General features: G+C 49.9%; 1 protein-coding gene across 5 annotated transcripts in view; it reads right to left on the minus strand.

The window, feature by feature from the left end:
• Positions 1-5,608, minus strand: part of FARP1 (FERM, ARH/RhoGEF and pleckstrin domain protein 1) — a 210,004-nt gene extending 204,396 nt beyond the window's left edge. Inside the window, exon 1 of one of the 5 annotated variants that reach the window (XM_035557026.2) lies at positions 5,229-5,608. The gene's annotated coding sequence lies outside the window, so the exon portion shown is untranslated. Of the gene's footprint in view, positions 1-3,449; positions 3,781-5,228 lie in introns of those variants that run through there. The other 4 variants (XM_035557029.1, XM_035557024.1, XM_035557030.1 and 1 more) reach the window with 4 other exon arrangements.
• Positions 5,609-6,000: the final 392 nt, after the last annotated feature.

Below are 6,000 nucleotides of genomic sequence, written 5' to 3' on the forward strand. Positions count from 1 at the left end.
AAGAGAAAACAGTACTCCAGCACCTCCATGAATTTCACCGGAAGGTTTTATTTTATTTGAACAGCAACTAACAGAGCCACCATTCTTTCTCATTAAGCCCTTTTTTAAACATCCTAAACCCTCAAAATGATTTCCCCCATTTATACGTCCAGATTAAAATAAAAAAAGGAATTTCAAACCCTGCGTATCAAGTCCCCCCAAAAGGCGGATCACATTTTCCGTTCTCACAATATTTAATCAACTCCGTTTCATTACAGACAAGGCTAAAGAGCTCATAATGCTGCAATTGATTACAAACAAGATAGTGCCCGCATCTGACGAAGACTGACCTAATTGTCTGAGTCATCTACATTTCTGCAGGCCAAATTTACTGACATTTTGCGCAAACCCAAAGCTGACTGAGCCCGGTGACCTTTTATACCTCTGTAATTAGTCTTCTGTGCCTCTACAACCAGAAAAGCAAGTCGCCCCTTTACTCTGCCTAAGCCAGCAGCCCATCTGTAAACTATAAACTTTGCAGCCTGCTCAGTACCTACCAGTCAGTGAAGTACAAAAACTACCAACAAAAAAAGCCCCACCATGTGAAATACACAAACTGCAACCTTTCAAGGTCATGAAATTAAGTCTGGAAAGGCCCCTTTAGGATAAACATGCCAGTTTCTAAAAGAAGAAGCAAAACAAGCAAGGCAAGTTGGTGGACAAATTCTACAAACAGGATTTTTATCGTGCTTTCCTAAAAAAAGGACAATATAAAATAAGGACGTTGGCATAGACATGCACCATGAAAAAACAATGGGGGCATGGTGGGGGGGAACAGAACCCCAAACCAGTAAGTTTAATCTCTTCCACTAATTTCACAGCACAGTATGAAAAATACGATGCCAATTGTGCACTAGAATGTAACCAATATTCATAACACAGATTTAACTACCGAAAATATTCACTAGAACTTCATTTAGGTGCACTATCAAGTTTTGCACTCCGATCCTACAGCTGCAAAAAATACTTCCTAATTTTTTAGCAGAAGATGATGAGATGAGTGGGTTGTATCGAAGTCCTGGATCCAGACCTCCACCACGGTCATCGAGACAGGGAGCCACGCTTCCCCAAGAGAAGCAGCAGGGAGGACTGGGCAAGAGCAGAGACATGCTTCAAATGAGGGGAAATTTAAGAAAGGGGGATGGACACAGAACACGCAGGCGCAGCTGGCAACTTGCAGGTGATTCTCCACGCCCAGGGCTGCCAGTCCTGAAGTCTCTCTGCCCAGCCATTAGATTTCCACTGCAAGCACTGAAAACAAGCCCATCCCATGGACCACCCTTCCCCAGCTTTCTGCTCTGGCAGAAGCCAGTCTGGGAGTCACCGCATTTGTCAACCTCTTTTAGAAATCCTAGCCCAAGAGCACACCAGTGATTTAATGCAAAGATACTTCAAGGCAAAGAAAGCAAGTTTTGTGCAACTCCATCACCAAACATACATAATACAAAACTGCCAGCACTGGCAGCCTCATCTTCATTAGCATCAAGAATTTTACATTTTTTAAAATGAAATGCCAGCTTTCATCATAGATGAATTTCTTAAGTGGAAGCTTGGATTTTTTCCTAAGTCAAATTAATCTAAAATCAGCAGGGAAAAATCACTGAGTAGTTCTATAACTTTAGAATTCTCTATCTGAATTTTAATGCAGAAATAAATCTCCTAAAGCGAGTCATTTTCTTTTCTTTTTTAAACCGTCACATTTAAGCAGCATTTCCCCTTTGGTCATTCATCACCCACAATCTTCTTTCCAAAAAAAACTGGTTGCAAGTAGCAAGTTTTAAGACACTGATTGCACAATGACTAATGAACTGTGTCAACTTGGGGAAAAAAAAAAAAAAAAAAAAAAAAGATTTCCAATTTGAAATCCAGCCATTAAGTAAAAGTCAGGCTTTGGTGTTCCACATTCGGTCTGTTACCAACTTTTGACATTTTGAAGCCGCGTGTCACTGTGTGTGAAGCATGCTGCCCACTCTCCTTGTGTATTTGGCTCAGTCAAGACAACAGAGCGCTGGAGAAAAAAACAATTTAGTTGGCCATACTGAAGACTTTGCAAAAGGCAAGCAGAGCAGTCCAGTTTTCTAACCCCTTCCCACGAGGCTGACAGCTGGCCCTGCTGCCAACAATCCCTTCCACAGCTAAATTTGAGCTTCGGTCCGCGGGGAAAAAACGAACCGAGCGTCTGGGCAGACTTACCGGCATCAAAACTTGCCAAAATAGCAGTCGTAACTCGGCGTGTTACGAACAACCCCTCATCCTTGCTGCTTACCAAGGGGAGAAGGAGGCTCTGGAGCCGAAACACAGCTACGAGAGTGATGGATTAGCGAGGCAGGAGGCCACGGGGGATCCCGGCCCATGGACTACCCGTCCCGGCGTGCACCCTGCCGGCTCGGTGGCGGCCCTCGGAGCACACGTGCGGCGAGGCTAAGAGGATTCCCCGCTTTCAGAGAGCTGCTGAACGGTTCCAGCCCGAGCTAGACACCGCAGATCTCCAGTAAACGTCCCTCAGTTGAGGGAACGGAAAATAAAAATAAAGAAATTAAAAACAAAAAAAAAAGGGGGGGGTGTCTTGATTCAGAAGAACGTTTGGGGCTTTGCTTAGCCGGACCGCTGGAGAGTTTTATTGTTGTTGGCTCGAAGCCAGTGTCAGCCGCTCGCTGTAAATACGTACTGGAAGCGACGCAAGGAGCAAGAGTCAAAGTAGCTGGGAGACGGGAAGAATAAAAGCACCAAGCAACACCGGGGCGATCGTCCTTCCCCTCCCTGGGGACACGCCGCCTCGAAGGAAACCCTGCGAGGAAAGGCTGGCACCGAGAAGCGACACGCTGCCCGCTTCATTTATTTCACGCCAGCCACCAAGCCAACCCAGCAACTTTAAAAAAAAAAAAAAAAAAAAAAAAAACAAACCACCTCCACAGAGTTTGTGCGCTTTTAAATAAAATACAGAAGCAGAAGCACAAAAGATAAGGCCTGCTCCCCACCAGCTCCCACTCCGGACATAAACTCGCAAACCCCACCCGAGGGTCGGTGGGGGTTTGGGGGAGGCCGGGCCAGGACCCCCCGCAGCCCCACGGAGCCTCGGGGGGCCCCGGCAGCAGCGGGGACCGCGGGGACCCCCCTCGGGGGCCGGCAGGGTCGGGCACGGCTCCGCCCGGCACCCATGGGTGCCCCCCTCGGGGCTCCCTCGGCAGCCCGGGGGGCGAACAAAAGCCCCTCCGCCGTCGGTCTGTCGGTCGGTCGGTCGGTCCGTCCGGTGCCTCCCCGCGCTGCTAATGGGATTAAGCCGGGCTGAGCAGCGCCCTCGGGGCGCTGTCACCGCCCGGGGAAAGGGCGGCGGGGCCGGGGGCGCCGCTCCCCGTTGTCGCCGCCGGTGCCCGGCGCCGGTCCCGCCCGGTCCCATTGTTCGCCCTTACCGTGTGCGGGGCTGGGGCTGCCGGGGCTCCTCGCTGCGGCTGGTGCGGGGACAGTGGCGCTCGGCCGCCGGAGGTCCGAGCCATTAAAAGCTCCGCGGGGAGGAGAAGGAGGAGAAGGCGGCGGGAGGAGGAGGAGGAGGAGGAGGAGGAGGGCAGCGGGGGGCTCGCAGGAGCAGGGTCGCCATGTCCGGCTGTGCAGCGCAGAGGGGGGAGCCCGGCCGGCCGCCCGGGGTGCGGAGCAGAAAGGGGGCGAGGCGGCGGGGGGCAGCCCCTGCTGCCGCCTGCAGCCCGGGGGAGCGGCAACGGGAAGGGCGGCCGCGCCTCCCCTAAGCCTGCCTCCTCCCGGAGGGGGGGCCGCCGGCGGCAGGAGGCGGCCGAGAGCCCCCTCCAGCGTTCACGGGAGGCGGCGGCGCCTCGCCATGGCCGCCCGCCTCCTTGCTGCCGGGGGGCGGCCTGAGGGGAGCCTGAGGGGCGAGGCGGGCAGGGCGTGAGGGGAGGCGCTCGGGGGTCGCTGCCGCGGTGTGGCACCGGGTTAGGGATCGGCCCCCACCAGTGTGGGACTGGTGGTCTCGTTCCCGGCTGGCAGGAGCTTAAAGCTGGGTCCGGGGGGAGCCCCGGGGGTGTCACCTCAAGGGGGTTGCGCAGAGCTGGGATCCCTTGGTTCCCTGCCCTAAAAATAACGAGAAATAAATGCTGGGTTTACCAAGAGGTATCACTCCACACTCCTCGTACTCCAAGCACTTCTCTGAGACACCTGAGAAAGGACTTGGTGGTGTACGGGTGGCATATTCAAGTTCTATGTTCATTACTTGCTTCGTCATTAGATATCAGCAGATTACAGCGCAGAAAAATTTAACAGGTAGCAGCAATCGGAGCATCAAGGGCTGTCTCAAAAGCCTCCGCTCCAGGACGTGGGCTGAAAGAAATCCAGGCGAGGACCGAGGCTGGGGACTACACCTCTTCCAGAGCCACTGCACATCCATTCCCTCAGAGCAGATTTAAAGCTGTGGCAAAGAGGTTCCCAAATACACCCAGGACCAGCATAAACGTTTGCAGACAGCAGCTCACACCACTGTCCATTTCTTTAAGCGTTAGGATGTGCCTCTCTTTTCAGCATTTTCCTGCCTTTTACCCAATATTTTTTCCTGAAGATGACTGGGGGGTAGAGCACACAAATGAGTAACGCAGAGGAAACACTTCAGGCCTTAGAAGTTCTCTCAGGGACTCAGGAGGGAGCAGTAAACTAATTGTGTAGTTATAGAGTTACTGTTCTGAGCACCTAGCATCTGTGGGCCATTTGAGGAGCCCAACTGCTATCCCCGGATAGCATATTTTCATCATTGCAGCAAAGAGAAAAGATACGTGAACGCCATAAATATTTTCTCCTCTAAGCCTTGCCCTTGCTAAATCCCCAAAAGACAGATTCCTCTGCTGTCAACAGCAATGCCTCTATGCACAAACACCTCACGACAGATACCTTGGTGTATCTGCAAAAATACGCCAATCAACCTTGTGAGATCAAGAGATCTGTTTCTTAGGTCAGTCCCAAAACTTTAGCCATGTACATGGGTTACTGACTGAAAGGCTGGAAATTGTCCTTAGCTGTCAACACTTGATAAGATAGTAATTACTGTCATATTCCCCCAGACTTTTTCCCACACAAAATGCACAGTCTGTCAATAGAAGACCAAAAGGAAAGGCTGCCTGCTCATTCTAACAAGATCCATGATTAAAAACACTGGCATAATTAATAAGTCCACCCCCCCCCCAAATACTTACTTTGTCAGCAGCTTTAACCACTAATTAAGGTGCTGTTGCAGTAAGAGCAGGACCACAGGGATCAAGCATAACATTTAGAATTTCCTGGTGTTTTTTATGTAGACTTCCAAATCACTGATGCCTCATTCACACCTAACAAAGAGTTGTTGTAATCTACATCACACGGGTGAGGTCATCTTCAGTGCCTTCCAAGTTTGAGTGACCTTGAAACTTTTCTCACCGCTAAACAGAAGTAGCAGGTTGCCCTGCAGCTATGTGATCATTTACTACTGAGCTCCAAAAAGCAACAGTAAAATATTCTCTTGAATGGTAAGCTTACTGAGTCATCAAACGTGGTAACACATTGGTCATTTCTCCAGGAGCCACAGACAAGCTTGTGTCTGGTTTATTTAATTGACTCTGTTCTTGAGTCTTCTGGAAATATCAAGCACAACTAGCAGCTGACATCTAAACAAGCTTCTTTATTGTTTCTCAGAGTGTTTATCTAGTCAGTCATAGTCATCACTCACAGATCCATTCCCATTGATGCTCTCTACAATTCTAAGCAGAGTTGGTTTTTTTTCTCTGAAAATGATTTCTCTCTTGTAAATTACACATGGCAGCAGCTCGTACTCTTCTGGTGTGATTGTGAATAAAAACATTCATCGTTGCTGTTAGCTTCCTGTAGTACATAAGGTCACATTTTTTTCCCTGTTGAATGAGATACAGAATTTGTTGGGACGTTAAATAAAAAGGAGAATTTCAGAGAGAGACTGCATCTGATTTCTTGAAA

Source organism: Cygnus atratus, chromosome 1, assembly GCF_013377495.2.
Source record: "Cygnus atratus isolate AKBS03 ecotype Queensland, Australia chromosome 1, CAtr_DNAZoo_HiC_assembly, whole genome shotgun sequence".
Lineage (NCBI taxonomy): Eukaryota > Metazoa > Chordata > Aves > Anseriformes > Anatidae > Cygnus > Cygnus atratus.